Source organism: Neofelis nebulosa, chromosome 16 (genome assembly GCF_028018385.1).
Source record: "Neofelis nebulosa isolate mNeoNeb1 chromosome 16, mNeoNeb1.pri, whole genome shotgun sequence".
NCBI lineage: Eukaryota > Metazoa > Chordata > Mammalia > Carnivora > Felidae > Neofelis > Neofelis nebulosa.
Window position 1 is genome coordinate 30,673,900 of NC_080797.1, and position 22,993 is coordinate 30,696,892.

At 48.7% G+C, this 22,993-nt stretch overlaps 1 protein-coding gene and 1 long non-coding RNA gene across 19 annotated transcripts in view; one reads left to right on the forward strand and one right to left on the reverse strand.

Moving 5' to 3' along the window:
* The window catches only part of MAPT (microtubule associated protein tau), a 101,446-nt gene that overhangs the window by 50,349 nt on the left and 28,104 nt on the right, over nucleotides 1-22,993 (reverse strand). The window lies entirely within an intron of this gene.
* Nucleotides 20,889-21,635, forward strand: LOC131498563 (uncharacterized). The gene is made up of 2 exons (XR_009255474.1): nucleotides 20,889-21,002; nucleotides 21,399-21,635. It is a non-coding gene; the product is annotated as an uncharacterized LOC131498563 (long non-coding RNA).

Consider the following 22,993-nt stretch of genomic DNA (forward strand, 5'->3'; position numbering starts at 1 on the left):
TCGGGTGTGCGTTCTTGGGGGTCGGGCTCAGAAGTCCCTAACCGCACCATGCACACACATGCACACATCGCCCCCTAGAGCCCCAGCAGGAGACAGTACTTCCCGTCCACAGAACCGCACTAGAAAGTCACTTGCTCATCCTCTGTTCTCATCTTTATTGAGAATATTTAGTTCTTTATTTTAAAAGTAATTCATAACTGTGAATTCTAGATTTTTGAGTATGCCATTTTGTTCTGGTTCATCCATCCTACTTTGGCTTATTCCATTTTTTTTTTCATCTTTATCTCTGTAATTTGAGTCTCCTCTTTTTGTTATCTTTCTTTTAAACTTTTTATTTTTAGGTGATCTCTACGCTTAACATGGGGCTTGAATTCATGACTCCGAGATCAAGAGTCACATGCTCTAGTGACTGAGCCAGCCAGGTGCCCCGATATTGTTCTTTTAAATTACTTATGCTATTATTTTTTTTTAATGTTACTTATTTTGAGAGAGAGAGAGAGAGTGCACAGTCCAAACTCACCAACCATGAGATCATGACCTGAGCTGAAGTCAGACTCTTAACCACTGAGCCACCCAGGTGCCCCCAAAATGAATTCTTTTTTTTAAAAAAAAGAATGAGCTTAGCAGGACCTCTGCTGGGGGTAGGGAGAGGGTGGGTGGCCTGGCCCCACTTAGGCAGCTACCTCCTGTAGAAAAGGGGCATCTTTTCTTTCCATTCTGACTGGGGACACTGTCCCTCAGACAGCTCGTGGCAAAGGCTTCCAAGACTGAGGTTCTCCAAATCTCTGGTGTCTCCCCAAGGGTGAGCAGGACTTTAGTTTGGGGAGATCAAAGTCCCCGTTCATCCTTCAAGGCTTAGGATTTAGGGGTGATATTTTCCACCCTTAGATATCCTAATGGTCTGTTTCCCTTAGAAAGCCTCCAAACATCAGAACCCCTCTTCTAAGAGGGACTAGTTCCATTATCTGAGGAAACTACTGCTCCTCACTCAGCTCTAAGAAATAGCATCTTCCTCCCTGGTGGAGCCTCTCGGAGCGTCCCCGGTCACCGCCCAATGGCTCATCCCCAAGACTGGTCCATGAGTCACTCCATCTGGCTGAGTCACCAGATGCCTCACCCTGGAGCAGTGGGATCGCCCCAGAAGCTCAAGGCCTCCCAGACTGGCTAGAGACACTGGCCCAGGTGAGCCAGGCCAGCCAACTCAGGGCACCTTGTTCAACCTGCAGCTAAAGATTTAGGGAAGGCTGAGAAGTTAAGTGAGCTTCATGGTTTTGCTCTTTAGATTTGATCAATTCCTTTCAATGACCAAGCTTCCCCTCCTGAAACATGGTGGATGGAGGTATACAAGTAAAATTCTGATGTATTGGTTTCCTCTTTTTTTCTTTTTTTAATATTTGTTTATTATTGAGAGACAGAGAGACACAGAGCGTGAGCAGGGGAGGGGCAGAGAGGGGGGAGACACAGAATCCGAAGCAGGCTCCAGGCTCTGAGCTGTCAGCACAGAGCCTGACGCAGGGCTCAAACCCACGAGCTGTGAGATCGTGACCTGAGCCGAAGTCGGACACAACCAACTGAGCCTCCCAAGTGCCCCTGTTTGACCTTCTTGCATGTTTTCTCTTCCAGGTGTCCTTTAGAACATTTTTTCTCAAATTCTCAAAATTCCATTGGGATTTGGGGCTTATATTTTGTGCCAAAATGATAACAATTGCTCTCTTCAGAATATTTAGCGTTCCTACCCAAAAGCATAGTGTTTGTCTTCCCGATTATTCCGGTTCCCAAATCTCTCTGGGTGGAGGTAAGGGGGTGTCATTTGCATTTTTCTGGTGCTGAGCTCACTCTCGACACCTTGCTGTCCTTTGTGCTGCCTTTGTGAACAGGACCCTTGCCCTCATTGTGCTGACGATTCATGAAGGGCTCTGGGTTTCCTCAGTGGAGGTGACCAGGCCACCAATGCTGGAACTGGCCCCGAAGTGATGGGTTCCCCTCGACGTCTCCAGGGGAATAAACAGGAGAAGCATTTTCTGGGCCTCGATCAGACAGATGCGATCTCTTCGCAGAAAATCTCTCATCAATGAGCTTGTGAAAAGAAGCTGGAAGAATTCAGCAGGGTTTGCAGGAGAAGAATGCAAGGGTGAGGGAGGGCATTCTACTCTTTTCCCTACTCTTGAGGTCAGTTTGCCCCCAATTCAGTGGCTGCTCATATTTTAATGTTTATTGTGTATTTATTTTTGAGAGAGAGCGTGGGGGAGGGGCAGAGAGAGAGGGAGACAGTGGATCTGAAGCAGGCTTTGCGCTGACAGCAGAGAGCCCGATGCGGGGCTCAAACCCACGAACCGTCAGATAGTGAGCCGTCATCAAGCTGAAGCTGGACACTCAACCGACTGAGCCACCCAGGTGTTCCTGTTGCTCATATTTTAAAATCACAGGTTTTAGAGAAAGCGGTTCTTTCAAAGGAGCCTGGGAGGCGTGAGACACCAGGGACCCACACGCACTATAGCTCGCCACATTCAGCTCCTGGCTAAGTCGAGAAGTCCCAAAGCCCACCTTCCACTTATGCCCTGAACAGACGGGCTCGCTGACTAAAGTTCTCTTCTTCCAATAAATGGTACCGCCACACATCCCAGCCCTAAGACTTGCAGCCAAGGACAGCAGACTGAAAACACGAAAATAAGCACAACCCCCGAGGTGGGGACACAGCCCAGACGAGACATGGTCACCACCCCACGGATCCCTGTAATCTAAGAGGGACACACAGACAGGAAAATAAACACACTGGGAGCTGTTTTCTTAAGGCTGCACTCTGCTTTCTTATTCTTCTAAATCAACCAATTCCCACCACCCCACCACCCCCGCCCTCATTTCCTACCTCCTGTTTTCCCCGGCAGTGACTTAAAGGCAGTGGGGTGGGAGGTAGGGAAGAAATTGTAGGAAAGGCACAAAAGTTGAGTTAAACCTGGAAACTAAAAGGGGCCACTTTTTCTTTTAAGTTGATTTATTTTGAGAGAGAGAGGGAGGCGCAGCAAGAGAAGGAGAAAGAGAATCCCAGAATCCCTGAATCCAATCAGGGCTGCAGTTAGTCTTTTTTTTTCTTTTTTCTTTTGATTGAGGAGAAAGTCACACAACCAAAAATTAACCATTATATATATATATTTTTTAAATTTTTTTAATGTTTATTTTTAACAGAGAGAGAAACAGAATGCAAGCAGGGGAGGGACAGAGAGAGAGACACACACACACACACACACACACAGAATCCAAAGCAGGCTCCAGGCTCTGAGCTGTCAGCACAGAGCCCGACACAGGGCTTGAGCTCACGAACCACAAGATCATGACCTGAGCCGAAGTCAGACGCTGAACCGACTGAGCCACCCAGGCGCCCCCCAAATTAACCATTTTAAAGTAAACAGTCCAGTGGCATTTAGTACATTCACAGTGTTGTGCAACCATCATCTCTTACTAGCTTGGAAACATTTTCATCACCCCAAAAAGAAACCCTGTGCCCACGAAGCGGTTTCTCTTGAACCCCCTACCCCCACCCCCTGCCAGGCACCAATCTGTTTTCTGTCTCCATGGATTACCCTTGTTGGATATTTCAGATAACTGAAATCATTTAATATGTGGCCTTTTTGTGACAGGTTTCTTCCACTTAGCCTAATGTTTTCAGGACTCCTTCATGTTGTGGCTCGTGCTGGGGCTTCATTCCTTAATAAGATTCCGTTGTACAGACATAACACATTGTGTTTACCCATTTATCCTTTGATGGATGCTTGCAGTCTTTTAATAAATTACAAGTTCCGAAACAAGCTAACATGGAATTTTTGTTGTGACTTTTATCGGATAATGGTGAAATTGGGGTGGAGGGAGGAGAAAGGTGTGGGCAGGAAGGGGGGATGGTAGAAGAAAGAGAAGGGCAGGGCCCCCCAGGCAATCTTCAACTTCTTCCTCATTTCACCAAGGCTGGGCCCCCATGGGGCACAGGGATGTGTAAGTGAGACCCCGGGTCCCTTTTGCTCCCAAAGAATAAGGCCTCCGCAGGCCGCAAGACGGAGCAAATTTTCTGCCCGGCAGAATTCACGTCTTCTATGCAGCTTACCTGAAGAGGTACCTTTGTTTTCTGAGCCTCCTAGGCTGCCCTTTGAGGTGTCCGGTGGTGGATGAGGGAACCCCAGGCACCTAGTCCAGATGAAAGGTGACCTCTGAAACGCTGCCAGGGGGCCCTGCTCACTATTTGGAGCTCATCTGCTGTCTTCCTGGACATTTCTCCATGACGACATCAAGGCTCGCTACAAACCTGAGAGGTGGGCAGGACCCAAATCCGAGACAAGTAAAGGGCCCCCAGAGACTAAATGACTTGCCCAAGACCACTGAGGCAGCCTGGGACCTTACTTAGATTCGAATACCGCTCCCTCAGCCCTGCTGCCCTCTGGGCCGTGGACTCCTGGCAGTTCTGATGCCTCCTTCCACTCCCCACCCAGGTCTTTCCTCCTGTACGGTTCCCCCGGGGGTCTGTAGGTTTCTTCTGACCTAGGGTAGTCTTCACCTGATGTACAGGAGGACGAAATGGCCTTCCTGTGCCTACTGCCATCCTTCCTATTCTTCCTCATTTTCTTACCCACAGCAATGCAGTTTGGTTATCAGCAACTCAGGTTCTAGAAAGCTCCTTGGATAAGCCAGGGCCACACTGGACACCCTTGTGGCAGCTTTGGAGTATTAATAGCATCTATTTATGTGAGCCCTGTCTATAAGCCAGTCACAGGGGCTTCAGAGAGAGGGAGAGTTTCTCTGTAATACAACCACCTCATGAGAGGAATCATTGTCTCCACTCCCTGGACGAGGAAGCAGGCTCAGAGGTTCTGTAACCTGTTGAGGGCCACACAGCAAGCAAGGGGCAGAGCAGGGTCTGAACTTTGATCTTTTGATGATAAAGCCCATCTCGAGGCTACTATATCTTACTGGTTCCTACTGGTGCCTTCCCAACAGTCTAAAGAGCACAACCCTTTTCTCCTCCCCTCCAGGACTGGGCGAAATGACGCTGTCCGGGCTGGAGTAAGAGCGGAGGGCAGCCCTGGCTCTCCGTGCTCAGGGCTGGCAGACTCACTACCCGATCCCAACCGAGCTTTGAGAGTCTGAATCTCACCTCCGCGAGCGCACCTCAAGGGCAGGGGTGTTTCAGGCCAAGCAGCAGCCTCGCTAGGGGGCAGCAGACGCCTGGCGGGCGGCGGGCTTCTCCCGGAGCAAGGACCGCAGGCCCTGCCGGGGTGCCTGCCGTGACTCAGCGGAAAGCAGAATCGCCCGTCCTGTTCCCTGGCTCCGTTCAGACAAAGGGTGATAGCCCCTGGACCCCCTCGGCTTAAAAATCCCACACTGCCATTAGAGAGTGGTGACAATGCACAATTTTGCAAATATGCTGAAAACACTGAATTGTACGTTTTAAAGGGGGAATTTCACGGTGGCACCGTAGGTATTTCAATAAAGCTGCCATTAAAAAAACAAATACCCTAAATGGACCTCTTCTCTCAGATAGCTGAAAGATCAAGTAGAGATAATTTAGAATCTAAAAATAACCTTCCAGTGAACTTTGTTCCTCAAGGTTATTTTTGGCTCCTGCATCCCATTTTTCCTTTGCTCTGGTCCCTTTTTTGTACCATCAGGAACGAGCCAGTGCACTAGGGTGGAAAACAGGATTCCTCATAATGACAGGAGCCGTGTTTCAAGTGTCTCCAGGTATTGACTTATTTAATTCATACACCCGTCTCTTATTACGCCTACTTCTGCAGATGGGGAAATTAAGGCACAGGGAGGTTGAGTAAGTTGCCTAAGGTCTCAGAGTAGGCATGTAATGGAGTCAGGGTTCAAAGCCCAGGTGGCCTGGCACGGAGTCTCACCTCCTTAAGCGGTCTGTTAACGGAGACTAAATCCAGCAGTGATTGAGATACCAGATTAGGAATACCAGGACACTCGCTCAACTAAATTAAACCTTTCACTTCCCTTGAAAATTGCCTCTTTAGAGGGGGTGCCTGGGTGGCTCAGTCAGTTAAGTGTCAGCCTCTTGATCTCGGCTCAGGTCACGATCTCACCGTTTGTGAGTTCAAGCCCTGCATCAGGCTGATAGCACGTTGCCTGCTTGGAATTCTCTCTCCTTCTCTCCTTCTCTCTCTGTCCCTCCCCCTCCTGTGCTGTCTCTCAAAATAAATAAATAAGCTCTTAAAAATTAAAATAAACATTTTTTTTAAAAGAAAATGTCCTCTTTGCATTTACACTCTATTCTTTAGTGCTTATGGTCCAACTGTTTTACTTTAAGACAGAGATTAGTGAAAGGGCAATGCATCCCCATCTCATGGGTTGAGTGAGGTGAAGTCTGGGTCCCAGGTCATTAGGAAATCCCTCTACTCAGGAAGCAAGGAGCCAACTGTACCCAAAGGAAGAGAAAGAGTCTCAAGGGCTTGAATCAATGTGCCCTTCAGGCTGACTCCTGGCAACCATGATGCTTCAGAGGCCCTTCGCTAACAGCCAGTCCCAACCGTGAGGGTCTGAGGGGCCGCGTCTCCTTTTGTGTCGCCTTCACCTCCCCTGCCCCCCATGGGTGGTGCCCAGCACAGAGACAGGCACAGGGAAGTCCTCACTTGCAGGAGGGTAAGACGACATGGCTCCTCCCTCAGAGAAGCGCTAAAATGTGAGCTCATGGTCACATCATAGCACAGCGTGCCACAGAATGTTCTAGAACCAAATTTGAACAATAGTAAAAAATACCCAGATTTTAAGCATAACTGCCAAATTAAGAGGAGAGAGGATAAAGGAGCTCACAGTGAGGGAAGACTTAGGTTGGTAAGAAGAAAATGGAATAATCCTGGGCGTCCATCCAAAGAGAACAATCAACAGTTGTATGAAAGCATGAATGAAGGCTGCTTTCTGGGGGGTGGTGGTGCTGCTGTGCACACACAATGTGTCATGGCTGATGTCAGCTGGCTAATGTCCACCATCGTAAGAAAATTCACAGATTGTGTCTGAGAGGACAATCTTAGTGTTAAGCTTAAGGCTTCTGTTTTATTTCATTTTATTTTGCTCACTAAAGCCTTCTCTCCTCCTTTGTAACGGCTGGTATAGTGAAATGGGGCTGTAACATCTGGCTGGGTGATGTGTCAGGCTTGGGTGGCCTTTGTTTACAGAAACGCAGTCTCTTTCCCTCCAACCCCCTTTCTGGTAAGTTTTCGATCAGCCTTCAATAAGGACAGTGCTGTCGTGTGACATCCCGATGGGTGGTAGAGACAGGCTGCTGAGCCTCTGTCCTGTTCAGGAACTGCCAATGTCCCTGGCCACCACTTTAATTCTACCTGAGATGAATCCCCTGAACTCAGAGCACCAAATGGATAAGGAAGAGTTTCTTCTGATGTCAGAGCCAAAAAAATCAGAGCAAAAAAATTGTTTTTCTTGGGAAAACCACTCAATCTTTAGAGAGAGAGAGAGGGAGAGAGAGAATGCATTGTTTTATAAAAGTGATTCATAGTCATCATTAAAAAGTTAAATACAAGAATGTAAAAGAATAAAGCAAAATAACCACTTTTAACATTGTTAGGGAACTTCCTTGCGGACACCTCTCCTGTGCATACATAGAATTTTCCCTAAATGAGACTATGCTCTATAGCCTATTTTATTCACTTAATATGCTGTATTAATAAGCTTTATTTCTGGTTGATCTTTAGTGGATATAATCTGTAGCATCACAGCTGTGTCTGCTTCCCAGCTCCAACAGGCAGCAAACAGTCTACAAACCAACACAAGATTACACTTAAAAAGTGCTGAGGCGGGGGAAACTTTGACCCCCCCCCCCCACTTTTTTTAGCCATCCATAATCATCTCTTAGGAAGAAAGGGTATTTCTAGAGCCAGGCACTGTTTACACATTTTTATCTCATTTAATCCTCCCTACAACCTATGTGAAGTAGGGAACGTTATTATCTTATCTCCCTTTTATGTATTGAGGCTCAGTTGCTCAGGCTGGGGAGTAGGGGAGGCCGCACGTGGCTTTGAATGTGTAGTCCTAGCCCTCACTGGGTGGGTGTGACATTGGGTGGGTCTCTGGAGACCTCCACCAGGAACCATGAAGCTCCACCGCACAGTCCTAATGTAGGAGGAACCGCCCCAACTACACCTTTGCGAGGTGCACGCGTCCAATCTTAGCTCCATTTTGCAGCTGGGGAAACTGAGACACAGAGAGGCTGAGGCTGAGGGACCTCCAATGGACCTAGAAATCGTGGCAGAGCTGGGGACAGAGTCTGGTGTGTGGCCATTTGCTGGAAAGCTCAGCTCAGGAATGGGAAGTCGGCTGGTATTGAGCACCAGAACTGACCCCAGGCAGGGTAGAGTGGCGTCTCAGACAGGAAGACGTGGCCACATCTGATGAATGGGACTCCTCAGTCAGGCTCTTGCCTCAGCAGCGCCTCGGGTGCCAGGAAGCCTCTCAGAGGCACCCTGGGGCCATGTGCCAAAGAGCATCATGGGTTCTGAAATGCACCTGCTGCACCATTAGCCATTACTGGCACTGATGGATGGCACTCTGGCTGCCCCTTTCTCAAGGCACTTTGAGAACACTGCCCGGCCTCACCCTCACAGCAGGGTTTGGGGAGGCAGCCTCCACCCTGCCCCCTCTACTCTAAGCCCAAATGTGAGCCTGGAGGATGCTTTGCTTCGCCGCCCACCCTGGGGCTCTCCATGAAGCAAGGTCTCCTGATCTTAAGATGCTATCTTTGTGTCTCCCCGACAGGTGCACCTAGAGGCCGCTCAACCCCAACTCCTTTTGTGACACACACCGAGTCCAACTTGATCAGTTGAATGAATGGCTGGACTCCCTAAGCCCATGGCTTCTGAGATGCAGGCATCAGCTCCAATCTTCTTGAGGGACGCTTGTTCTCAGCTGAGAGCTCTCCATGGATTTGGGTGGAAAGGACACCTGGTGTGGAGTCAAAAGCCCTGGATTCGAGGCTGAGTAGGGACCACTAGCTGGTTGACACTGGGCCAGTCATTTGCCCTCTCGGTACTACGGCTTCTTCATTTGGAACGTGGGTATGATGATACCTGTCTCACAGTGTGGCTGTGAAGGTCAATGGAAACATGCCTGAGAGAGAGCACTTTAGTGAACTGTTCTGGACTCATGTAAGATGCTGTTGTCATGACAGGTGAGTTATGAACAGAAGGTACCTGAAGATGAGAAAGAGGAGGCTTAGCCTGAAGGGATAAGATAAGGGGCCAATGTGAGGGCCTTGGGCCGTGCCTCTGCCCTAAAGGAGGGGGAATAATGGCCCAAAGAGGGGAGAGGCAGTGTCGGAGCAGCCCGGGGAGAAGAGGAAGAACGAAGGAGGCCTTCCGGAAAGGTCTCAGAAGTGGTGGAGAGAAGGTAAATGTCAAAAGTAGAACGAGGGGGTCTGTGCCCCCCACTCCTCCCCGTGCAGGTGCCCCGACAATGACAGACAGGCTCAGAGAGGGCGTGCAAACCCTTCGGCACCAAGTCTCAGCTTGCTGGGAGCAGGGTCCAGGGGTGGGGTGGGAGGCCGGAGTTTGCCGGGACATTTCATTAGATGGGAGCCACAGAGGAGAAAGGGAGGCAAGAGAAGAATGAAGGAGGAAAGGCAGTCGTTTTTAAGATATTTTCATCTCTACTGCTTGAGTCTGAGGACATCTCTGAAAGACGCGGGGGAGAGGAAGGTGGCGGGAGGCTGTTGCTAATTAGCAGTTGTCCCTCAGTAATGAGCAGCCTGAGCTCAGCGCCGTCCCGGAAGGGCGCAAGAACCACACGCTAGAAATGCCACACCTGGGCAGGCACGCCATCCCTGACTTCCTCCCTTGACAAAGGTGCCCTGACACGGCATCAGGGCCAGAGTCAACGACAGCGTGGTACAGGGGCGTCAAGCACAAGCACACACACTAGGGCCAGGCTGCCACTTACCAGCTGGGTGGCCTTGGATGAGTCACTCAACCTCTCAGAGCCTCCACTGCCTTGTCCATGAAATGTGGGGTTTAAGTGAGTTAATGTGTCAGGTGCTTAGGACCATCACTGGCTCCTGGACCACACTACGTAAGCTCCACCTGTGGTTATTATCATGACAACCTTATCACCCATTAATTTAGCCAAACCTTTCTGTATCCTATTTGTATTTTCAGACTAAACAGTCTTCATAGGGCACAGAGCCCCACCCCACTTTAGATCTAACGACACGTGGTGCCCCTTGGCCCTCCCGATGCAGCCTCTGGCCAGCCAGGGCAGATGGCGTACCCAGTGAGATCATCCCCTGGTCCCGTGACGCCTGGAGACAGGGCCAAAATCATGTCCTGGAGCACCCTGCATGAAGCTGACTCCTTTGTAAGAGGGATGGGGGAGAGGAACACAGAGGCATGGAGAGAATTCCACCTTGTAATACCAAGTAAAAAAAAGTAGCTTTAGAAATGTGCTTGTGCAGAATTTTTACAAACAACAACAAAAATAACACACACACACACACTCACACACACACACACACACACACACACACACACACACATATATATATGCATACAAGAAGTCCTAAAGGCTATGTGCTGAACAGAGGTCTTCTCTGGAAAGGGAAGTGGAATTAGGGAGACTTTCTCTCATTGGTCTACATTTGTGTTTTATTTTTTATTTTTTTAACATTTATTTATTTTTGAGAGACAGAGCGTGAGTAGGGGAAGGGCAGAGAGAGAAGGAAACACAGAATCTGAAGCAGGCTCCCAGCTCTGCACTGACAGCAGCGAGCCTGGTGCGCGGCTCAAACCCGCGAACTGTGCGATGGTGACCTGAGCTGAAGTCGGACGCTTAACCGACTGGGCCACCCAGGCACCCCTACATTTGTGTTTTATTATACTGTTTTATAGACGTATATTAGGTTTATAATCTGATAAAAAGCAACAAATACCATCCCATTTTGGCAATGTAAACCATCCTTGTAACAGCCAAGGATTTTCCCACAGTGCACTTCTCCTCCGATTCAAATATCACGAATTGCCTGCAGCCACGGGCAAGGCTGGAAGGATGAGGTAGCCAAGACACTTAACATTGATTCTAGGCATCGGGGCCACTTTGTGATCGACCATGGAGACAGAGGCTGTTGAGGGTGACATGTGCATGTGGGGCTCTGACTTGAGGCCGTAGAAGCATCACCAAAGGCACCTGACAGGGGTGACGGCCTATGGGGCCAGTGGGGACCCCCGGATGGGAAAGGCTAATCAATGCTGGGAGGAAGGTAATGAGACCAAGAGGTCAGGTTTGCTAACAGCTGATGTGTAGTCTTTCAGGGACACTTTTTTTTTTTTTTAATGTTTATTTATTTTTGAGAGAGAGAGAGAGAGAGAGAGAGAATCCCAAGCAGGCAAGCAGGCTGTGAGCTGTCAGCACAGAGCCTGACACGGGACTCAAACCCACGAACTGTGAGATCATGACCTGAGCCAAAGTCAGACACGTAACCGACTAAGCCACCCAGGCGCCCCTGAGGTACGCACTTAATGCGTATGACTCCATGTTATGAGCGTGAAGCAAGAAAGAAGTACAAAAAACTTAGAGACACATAATGGGAAATAAATTCTACATGGAAAATGAGGAAACACCATACCTTGGGGGTGTAAGCCAAGGGGAGACCCTGAACGCCTGTTGGTCATAAGTGGGAGGCATTCATGTGACTCAGTGCTGTCTCCCCTGCCTGTATCTGAGCTGCTGTTGGGTCTTCCCAGGGTCTCAGGAATTACCATCAGCATCAACATCTTAAAGGAATACCGTAAACCACTGAATTGTAACTTTCATTAGGCAAATTTTATGGTCTGTGAGTTATTATCTTAATAAAGATGTTTTTAAAACATTGCAAAAGAGGCTCGAAATTAAGCTTATTTTCTTTTCCTAAATCGAAAAATACAGATGCCCTTCTGCTGTGGGCGGGGAGTTGGAGCCCTGGGCCTGAACGGCTCGAAAGTGGTTCACTCCGAGGACCGTCTGAGATCAAGACGCTTGCACACAAACCTCTTCTCTTCTGGGCAATCTGGCTTTGGCTCAGATCCAACCCCCGGGGCAAGTTTTTCTGTGATAAAACAAACCACAGAGGTGGCTTTGCAATGTTTGTACCATCTCAGAAGCTTTCACTTCTGTGGGAAGAGCAGAGGTCCTGGCCTTGGTCGGAGCGGGGGTTGTGGCTCCCCACAGTGCAGAGGGGGGGCCCAGGAAAAAAAACGCTGGGCCACAGGGCACCGCCCCAGGTGGGTGGGCCAGCAGGGCGTGGCAGGTGAAGACACCTTAGCGGGGGAGGCGCAAGGTCACATCCATTAAAACACAGAACTGGCTACGCGCAGGGAAAGGAGGGAAAATGGATGGGAAGAAACAGGCTGCTCACCCGGAAGGCTGTTTTGCCACAGAGATGGGCCTGTCAGAGGCCCTCCGAGCCAGCAGGCCCAGGCTGTATTCACCATTTTGTCCTCCCAAAGCTCAGGGTGTGCAGATGCCGACAGAGGCAGGGATCGCTGGGGAGGGGCTTGTGCACGCACGTGCACACACACACACACACACACGTCCGGTGTTTTGGGGAAGGGGAAACACCACGACGCCCTCACTTCTGAAGCCTTCACCACACATGTCCCTGACCCCACATCTGTGGGATTAAGCTGGAAACCTCCACGTTCCTGAGACACAGGTAGGGATCCTATGACCTCCCTCCACTCCACATTTGGTCCAGCATTCACCGTCATACTTGTCCCCTCATATTCTAATTGTACCCCGTTAGACTCCCCATTAGAGGTTCTCTGAGGGTGGAGACTCCTGCACTTGTCTTTTTAAACCACGGTAAACAGCTCAGTTCTTAGTGCGGTGCTCGGTATACGGGCTAGGTGCTCCATGTACCTTCACAGACCAACGTAGGAAAGAACGCGCACTGAAAGCCACACGGCACACTTTGTCAAACGGCATGTGCTGCCCTCACCACGCCACTCTCTCTCATGTCCGGGCCTTTGTGCGTGCTCGTCTCCCAGCCAGGAAAGCCTTCTACTTGCCCTCCCCTGCGTCTGGCTAACTCCCACTCAAGCTCTAGAAGCCCTTCCTGGCTCCGCCAGACGCCCTCAAGTGTGCCCCAGTAAACGCCTGTTGCATGGTGTTGTGATTCTCTGGTTATTTGGCACTGGTCCAGGAGGGTTAATGCCCTGAGGGTGGGAGGGCTGTGCCACCTTCTTCACCACTGTGGCTTCAGCGCCTGGCCCACACCTGGCCCAAAGAAGGTCCTCACTAAACCGGAGAACCAATGAGTGTGTGGGGCAGGGAGATGGGTTTTGGTGGGATGGAGGGGGGAGATGGGGCAACATGAACTGCTTCCTAAGCTCACAGCTCATGCTGTCTTGCAAATCTGACAGCCAGCCTGTTCCCTCGTACGGGGCACCCAGCCCCCTAACAGCCGTACCTCTGACAGCCCCCAGGAGAGAATGTTCCCCTGTGATCGTGATCAGGGAAGGAACTCAAAATCTCCCCACCCCTTTGTAAACCTCAAGTGACCAAAATGAATGGGATACAACTGCTATGTCGGCCGGGTGTCGGGCTTAACCAGGAATGACCTTAAGTTTGTCATCGTTGTCATCAAGGTCTCTCCTATTTTTGTTCCTTCTCCCCCTCCCCCCAAAGCAGACCTTGTTCTCCAGGCATTTGTCTGGGAGCCCCTGCTTGGCTAGGACAGATTCATATAATTCTGGGTTCTCAAGCTTGGAATGGACCTTAAAAAAGAGGCCCTCGGGACGCCTGGGTGGCTCAGTCGGTTAAGCGGCCGACTTCAGCTCAGGTCATGATCTCATGGTTCGTGAGTTCAAGTCCGCGTCAGGCTCTGTGCTGACAGCTCAGAGCCTGGAGCCTGCTTCGGATTCTGTGTCTCCCCCTCTCTGCCCCTCCCCAGCTGGCACTCTGTCTCTGTCTCTCTAAAAAATAAATAAATGTTAAAGAAAAATTTAAAAAAGAAAGGAAGGAAGGAAGAAGGAAAGAAAGAAAGAGCCCCTCTATGGCACAGAGAGGGGAAGTGACTTGCCCAAGGTCACACAGCTAGTCAGCACTGAAACCAGGATACAAAGCTAAGTCAGGGGGACATTTCAATGAGGATACCCCAAGTAAGGTAGAAAACCACTGTTTTCCATGACATCAAACCCACGTGTTTGATACTACAGGTCAGATGCTATTCTGTTTACTTAAAAAATACTACGTCTTTGCTATACAGGCTATCTTTGCCCATGTCATAGATTTTACTTTTCACTGTTCTCTTTGAATCCCCGTCACAATTCTAGGACATCAATCTGTGTTTCCTGTCAGAGAGGAGAGAGATGATCTGATTCCTTCAGGCTACACCAACAACGAACGAAAATACGACAAAGTAAGTTCACTGCGTACAGATCACTGAATGTGCTTCTTTTTACTGAAGAGAGATAAGGACATCAGAATCCGAAATATGCTCAGAGGGAACATGTCATGTCAAGAGAAGCTGTCACCAATGCAGGCCATGCATGAAGTCCACAGCTCTTCTCACATGTGGCCCTGCGGACATTTTGGGAGTAGATGCTCTGTCACTGGGTGCCTGGGGGCTCAGGATGAAGCCACATCATATGATTATCTAAGAACTTGTCACCCTGTCACCCACAGTTCTCAGTTCAAGAGAAAGAGCAGAGTAATTAGAAACCATGTAGAAGACTGTTTACGATTAAACAGCTCTGTGATTTCCTTTTCATTCTTGTGGCTTATTGTGTGGACAGCATTTTCCAGGGAGCCATGAAATGTGCACTTGTAAGTAATATCCAAGGGATCAAGAGTGTCTAAACACCTGAAGCCAGTGATTAAAGGCTTGTTTTAGGTGAAAAAAATATAAAATTAGTTAAGATGCTGTAACAGGATACAAACAGAACTGATTTTACTTAGAAAAACCTCGCTAAAAAAAAAAAGTACAATGTGACCAAAGGTATTATCAAGTATAATTTGGATTATTTGTACCCTAATTTAGATACTTATCCCTAGGGGCACCTGGGTGGTTCAGTCAGTTAAGCCACCAACTCCAACTCTGACCGACTTCGGCTCAGGTCACGATCTCAAGGTTCATGGGTTCGAGCCCTGCATCAGCTCTGTGCTGACAGCTCAGAGCCTGGAGCCTGCTTCGGATTCTGTGTCTCCTTCTCTCTCTCTGCCCCTCCTCTGCTCTCTCTCTCTCTCAAAAATAAATAAACATTAAAAAAACTAAAAAAAAAAAAAAGATACTTATCCCACGTCTTCCAGATCTGGTTTGAAAAGATTAATTATTAAATCTTTTTCTCTTAAGTAAAATTATGCATTTGCCTTTAGTTAATGTGGTAGGCAATAATGGCCTCTCAAAGATGTTCAATGTCCTAATCCCCGGAACCTACGAATCTGTTAATTTTACGTGGCAAAAGGGAAGTAAGAAGGTAGATGGAATTAAGATTGTTGCCCAGCTGAGCTTAAAATAGAGCGCTGATCCTAGATTATCCGGGTGGGCCCAGTGTAATCGCAAGGGTCCTTCCACGTGGGAGATGGAGGGAGGAGAGTCGGCGTCAGAGTGATGTGACATGAGAAAGACTCAGCTGGTCGTCACCAGCTTTGAAGATGGATGGGGCCATGAGCCAAGAAATGTAAACAGCTCCAGGAGCTGGGAAAGACAAGAAAGCAAACCTCTCCTAGATTCTCCAGAAAGGTGTGCAGTGCCGTCAACACCTTGATTTTAGCCCAGTGAGAGCTGCGTCAGACTTCTGACCTCCAGAACCGTCAGATAAACGTCTGTGTTGGGTTAAGGCACTACGTTGGTAGCAGTCAGTTACCCGAGCAAACAGACAAGTAAGTCTGCTCACTCATATGGACTGGTACTTTAACGACAACTGGATTTGGGGGAAAGGAAGGAAAGAAATGGACTGGGACAGCACATCTGCCATGTGCTGGCATCATGGGAGACCCTGAAGTACGTGCCACACTCAGTCTCCCCCACCCTCCAGTGAGGTAGGTATTAACAGCGCCATTGTTGACGGCTCTGAATCTCCAAGAGGTTAAGGCACTTGTCTGAAGCTCCCCCTGCTACAGTGGCAAAGCCTGGGTGTGAACAAGTCTGCTTGCCTCCAAATCAGTTTCTATTTGACGGCATGGCCTTCCTCCACTCAAGCTTAATGATGCAAAAAGCCCACAGGGCTTGCTCTGTCCCACTGAGCACCAGGAGAACCCCAGAATGGTGGCTCTCCACCTGCCCTGCCGGGCCCCCTCCTCCCTTCTCTCCCATATGCCAGCAGGGTTGGGGAGCAGGCCAGAGGTGCAAGAGAGCTCCTCCCCACAGCTCTGGCCCTTCTATGGCCCCAGCCTCTGGACCATCCATTGGAGGGGCCACAAACAAAGTAGTACATTGCCTCTTGGTCTGTGGTAGAGGAAGGAAATAAATCAGGCGGGGAGTCTGACCCAGGAACTGCACTGATGACGGCTAACCAATGTGCTCTCATATCCCGTATGTATCTGCAGACTAGGAGTGGGCCCTTGCAGGAGGAGGGATCTTTTCCCACTGTGAATGGTGAGGTGTATGGAAGAGACCTCTTCTCCCAGGTGGGAGGAAATGGGGTGGGAGTCACCCCTCCGGGCTTCTCACACTGATTGCCACACAGCCCAGGCTTGCATATTCTGTGTGCTGAAATGGCACTCGTGGCTCTCACAGCGTTCTGGGTGTTCCACGAACACACCTGGGCTTAGTTCAAAACAGGAGTCTGCTTTGAGAGCTGTCCAGATGTGGGTAGCTAATGATGTGATGGGGGGGAGGGCCTTTTCCTAATCAAAGGATAGAATCCTGTTAATTAAGAGTAATGCTTTGTGCTTAAAAGGCGCAAGTTCAGACCCACCCATTAGTCTCTTCGGTTAAGATCACTTAAAAAAAATTTTTTTTTCAACGTTTTTTATTTATTTTTGGGACAGAGAGAGACAGAGCATGAACGGGGGAGGGTCAGAGAGAGAGGGAGACACAGAATCGGAAACAGGCTCCAGCCCTGAGCCATCGGCCCAGAGCCTGACGCGGGGCTCGAACTCACGGACCGCGAGATCATGACCTGGCTGAAGTTGGACGCTTAACCGACTGCGCCACCCAGGCGCCCCAAGATCACTTTTAAATCAAAGCAGCCACACTGAGGTTGTAGGAAGCATCTATTATTAACAGGCAGAGAGAAATGGGCTCCTAAGTGAGAGGCTCGCCAATCACCGCACCGTGGAGGGAGGCTTGGGGGCTGATTGAGGCATGTCAGCTGTGTACTGAAGTTTATAGCAGCTTTCTGTGCACACATGCATTACTGATGCTGTGCTTAGAGGCTGTATGTGTGTGTGGTGGGGTACCATGCCCATGCCTGTGCACACATGCCCTCCATTACTGAAGGCAGCCCCAGGATACCTTATGGGCAGCAGAACAGGCCAGGCAGGGAGAGGATGATATAAACAGGACAGAGCAACCCCGGTGGCCTGGCCTTGGCTGAGCAGCTGGGGGGACTGCAGGGACTAGGTCAGCGAGCAGATTATGGGGAAGGCACGTACCAGCCCCCACCAGGGACCCAGAAAAAGGAGCAGATGTGGTTCCTGCCCTTTGGTGTATTCAGTCTGGCCAAGGAGAAACATATACAAATACTGAACGACACAGGGATAGTTTCAGAGCAAAGCGACCCCATGCGCAACTCCATTCTCGGAATGCTGCCTACCACGTGCAGAGGCTCCAGGCTGGACAAAGGGATGGACGGCGTGCTCCCTGCTCTCTCAGATGTGGTTTGGGAGGGAAGACAAAAAGATAACCACAGTCTCAGACCAGAAGAGAGAAGGCAGATTGGTTTGTCCCCCAAGAGTCTGATTCTGTGAGCTAAGTATGGCGAACTTGGGCTAAGACTTGAAAGGAGAGCAGGCCCAGAGCAACAAACCCCTTCTTCTTGGCTGGAGAGGGTGGTGACAGGGTCATTATCAGTCAAAGGGATCATCTCCAGGCAAAGGGGCACCTCTGGTCAAGAGGGTGATGGTTGAGAGGCAAGACGTTTTGGAGAAGCCCAGATCAGAAAGACTTAAGGCCAGGCGCCAGCTAAAGGCCCCGAGCCAACGTCCAGGAGAACAGTTCCCTGTGCAGCCAGAGCAGCCAACAAGCTCTCTCTGTGACGGTCCTGTTTGCTGGAAATTAACAAAGAATGAAGAGCGTTCTTCCTGCAGGTTTGGTTCCGGGGCTGGTGGTGGAGCTGCTAATTCTTGCAGAGTGCAAATTCCTGCACTGCCTGAGTTCCGAGGGGTAAGTAAACTGGCCCTGGCCGTGTGCCCACCTCTGACCACCTTTCAAGGGTGATCCTTGAACCAGAAGCAGTGGCAGGTTACATAATTAAGCTTGAAGAGGTCCTGGCCAGAGCTTCCTCATTAGAAAAGGTTGCAGCAGCATAAAGCCTTGCGAGGGAAAGGAGGGCTTGGGGAGGGAAGAAGAGGGGAACAGATGGGGTGGGGACTGAGGGAGGAGGCAGCATCACAGCACCCAGGAGGGGATGCCTGGCATCTCCTGAGGCAATGGAAAGGCCTCTTTGGAGGGATAATTCTCAGTACACCATTAGCTGTCAGAGTCAGCAGACAGACCACAGTCAATTTTCAAATGCCAGTGACAGGCTCCTGGATACAGCAGCCCTCTCCAGAGACGTCTGCCCTAGAAGGCTGAAACTGCAGGCAGTTCCTTCCGCAGTCACTGTCCAGCCAGAGGACAAAAATGTGCATGCTTATCTGAACAGAAGTGTTCCCTTTGCTTTTCCCAATTATTAACCCGTGGTTGTTAAACAGCTTGAAGGATCAGAGGTCCTTCTAGGAGGAGAGAAACTCAAAAAGGCGTTCTGCTCAGAGTCCACCTTCTGTCTGGTAAGAAGGTTATTCGACTCTGCAGATGAGGCAACAGAGAAGCTACGCAAGTTGCCCAAAGACACCCAGCTAGTCGACAGCAAAGGAAGACAAGAAATCAGCCTCCTAGAGCAGATGGAGGCACATGGTGCCAGAAAGCAGGTTTCCATTCTCCAGAGAACTGATGACTTTACAACAGCGTGGTCACATGCTCAAGTTCCTGCCTGCTCATAGGCTGACCAGTCTCTAGCCAATGGCGGTCAGCCAGCAAAAGTCTAGTCACCAAAGCACCAGCAGGGGGCACACTCTCAACCGTATGGCTGATGGTATCGTTTGGGCAACTGTCCAAGAAAAGTGTTCTTTTAAATTAATTTAAAACCCACAGTATAAACTACTCTCGGAAAAGAAGAATAAATTCATGCATCATTTAGATCCAACACACTCCTTTTAAATATTCTAATGACCACTAATGATTGTATTTTAAGGAAACAAACCAATAATGCAAAGTGTAAACCAATAATGACTGAATTTCTGAATTCAGTCAATTGATTGTGAATGGCTGGAGAGATCATTCCTCCTAAGAAAAACCTGCAGGAATGTAGTTCAAACCCATTGCTCACTTCAATCTTCTCAAACCTAACCTGTTCTGGTTTATCTATTCATTTTTTTTTTTAAGGCAGTAAATATAACAGAGCAAAAGTTCCACGAGAAGACATTTTAAGGTGCAGATACACTTGAGAGCACTGGGAGAGGGAACCCTCAAGCCAGAGTGGCTTCTTCCTGTCCAGGAAGAAGGTCAAGGGACCTGGGATCTGGCAAGTGGCCTTATCTTCCCCGAACAAACAAGGCTTTGCCTCAGTTTCCTCAGTCCTAGGAGGACTGTCCGCAAAGTTCTATAATCTCCCTTTGGCTCCACCAGGACAAGGGGCTGGAGTACAATGTGGGGACCAAGGGTGAGGTGGAGAAAGTGGCTGCCACACGGCAAGGTAATAAAGGGGTGGACTGTCTGTACAGAATCCAAAATCAATAATAAAACCGACTAACAGCCAGCCTGGTTTTATGAGCGTCATGTGCCTACAATCCTAAACGGTATTTGTGCTAAAATACTCCTCCTCAAAAATGTGTTCTTGGTCTCTAAGTTATAAACAATCGGTGTCATTGCCGGTGAGTGTTAATAACACGTATGTAAGGTTTACATTAGCACTTTAAAAAACGTACCCTTTAGGAAACCTGGTTTTCTCCATAGAAGTCACTTGGAGAACTCCCAGGTACATAATTGGCCCCAACATATGTGGAGTTGGCTCCACACGGTTGTTGCAAGAGAAAGTTCTTAACAGTTCAGAATTGTGAGCTTGCTTCGGGCACCATTTGTAGCTTCAGTCTCAGTGAGACAGCACGTTCCTGCATTTAGGAAGTAGGTTGTAAGCGTGAACCAAGGTAGTTTGGCCACCTAGGAGCTCACTTACTTTGATGCTGTCCTTTCGTGGGGCCACATGGAGATTTTTATTTGTGTTTAAAATTTAAAAGAGCGACACTGAGTGTGAACTGCCAAGTGTAATATTTGTGCTTGGTAAGTACAACTTTTACTCACACGTGATATATTTTACTGAGTCTGAATAATATATTTCAAATGGAAATGTCTTCTTTTTTAATTGTTGAATTACCGTGTTTAAAACTAAAAAAATTAAGCAGTAAAGCAGTACATCCGTGGTATGATTTAGTGGTTGCTAAATTACAGGCAACTTCTGTAGATGTCTCACTTTCATGAAAATTCACTTATTAGTAACTGAACAGTGATTTACATAAATTATCATTATATCAGGCTGCAACCAACAATCAAACTTCCGTAGATATAATAACAGTTTAATAAGTACTTGTGCTTTTTTTCCTATTTTGTACCATAATATTTACTTTTCTTTTTTGTAATTGTGGCATAATTATATGTATGGAGTTCAGTCAGAGAAACATTTTCTTATTTCTGTTTCTTTTCTGGCCATTATTACTATCATTTCATTTCATGGTTATTTCTGAAGATCATTCTGTGATATAAAGGAGGGGAAAGTGAAGTGACAAGGTGCCTAGCAGCTCATACCACCGTTCTGCAAAGTGGCTTGTGATGGGTGAGCAAACCCCTTCCACAATCGGCCAGGCTTAACCATCCACGGATCTGCAAGAGAATGAAGGTTAATTTTTCCCTGAACCACCCATTTCCCTGCTAATGTGCGATACTCCATGTAAAACTCAACGATGTGAAGGTTCATGAAGGCTTCTCAGGGCCAGGGATGAGAAACCTGAGCAGGGCCCACAGAGGGTGGTGCTGCATTGGGGTCTGGCCCTTGCCCAGCCCCGAAACCAGAGGCCACCCCCACAGCAGCCAGAGCATGTGCTCCCTGTAGCCATGACCTACTTCCCGGTCTCCCAGCGGGGGAACCGGGCAGGCATGACAAAGCAAAATTAAGCAAATTTGGAGTGGGCTCATGCCAGGAAAGCTTCTAACAGTATTTACCTTTTTCTAGGGACAGGAGGCAGGTGTCCCAAAAAGAGGAAGAGTCTGATCTTGGAAATTAAAAAATTGACCAGAGGGAAATGGAAAGAACACAGGCTTTGAAGATGAAAGACCTGGGTTCAAATTCTGATTCTGCAATTTACTGGCTGTGTGATCTTGGGCAAGTGACTTAACCATTCTGAGCCTCAGTTTCCTCATTTGTAATGTGAGACTATAACCCCACCTTTAAAGGCTGTGCTGAGATGAAGCAACATTGTGTCTGTCTTCTGATACCTGAGACCATCTCAGCTCTCCTACGTAGTTTTCAACAATGACATAAAATACTCTCCAGGGACAGAGCCGAAACCTCATGGGGCTTAGGCGCCCCTCTGCCTGCCCTGCCTCAGGGCTGCCTTGGTGGTCAGGCACAGGGATTTCTCTATGCAGAGTATGCCACCCTTTTTCCAGAAAGGAACTTAGCTTGCCAGAGGGTGGACAGCTTGCCAGCAGGGGCTGGGCACCCATTACCAGTTCCCCTGGGAGTGTGTGCTTCAGAGATCTGTAGCAGCCAACATTGGCCAGGTATTCCTGACATTTAAATAAACACGTGCAGGGTGCCTGGGTGGCTCAGTCAGCTGGGCGTCCGACTCTTGATTTCGGCTCGGGTCATGATCTCACGGTCATGGGATCTAGCCCCACATCAGGCTCCGTGCTGACAGTATGGAACCTGCTTAGGATTCTCTCCCTCTCCCTCTCCCCCACTCATGTTCTCTCTCTCTCTGAAAATAAAATAAACAAACATAAAAACTTTTTAATAAACACATGCAAACTGTGGGTAATGAAGAATAAGTCATCCTAACCCTCTGTACTTAGAAGTAAGGGGACCGGATGGCAGGTAGGAGAGAGTAATAAGGAAAGAAGAAAGGCCTAAGCAGTGATTTAGAAAGTAATGGAGGTTTTGTTTTTGACTGATGGTGGAGCTAATATTTATTGCAATCCTTTACTGCTTATTTGTGCCCCATTCACCTACAGTAACTTTCCTGGTCTGTACAATGGGTATAATCATACCCTTCCCAGGCACTGAGCCTGCCCCATGTAAGGTGCATAATAAAGCTTGGCTGAAGCGAAATATGAAATTAACATATTGTTACCTAGGAAAATATCTTTCCCATCCTGGTTTTTTTGTTTGTTTTATTTTAGAGATTGGGGGAAGAGGGGCAAAGGGAGAGAGAATCTTAAGTGGGCTCCTCATGGAGCATGGAGCCTGACACGGGGCTCAATCCCATGACTCTGGGATCATAACCTGAGCTGAAATCGAGTCAGATGCTCAACCAACTGAGCAGAGGATTCCCTACAGTGCTTTAAAAATATACCTGCTAATGGCTGGACCCACCCTAGTGATTAGGATTCAACTGGCCTGGGGTAGGGCCTGGGCATCATGTTTTAAAAGCTCCTCAGATGAATCTCATGTGTAGTTAGGTTGGCAACCAGGGTGCAGGTGCTGGGGCCACAGCCCTGAGTGACTCAGACACGTCCTTGCCCTTGTGAAGGCACCATTGAGGGAGACAGTGGACAATCAAGTGAGACAAGTGTCACAAGAAAGGCCAGAAGGTCACAGGAGCATAG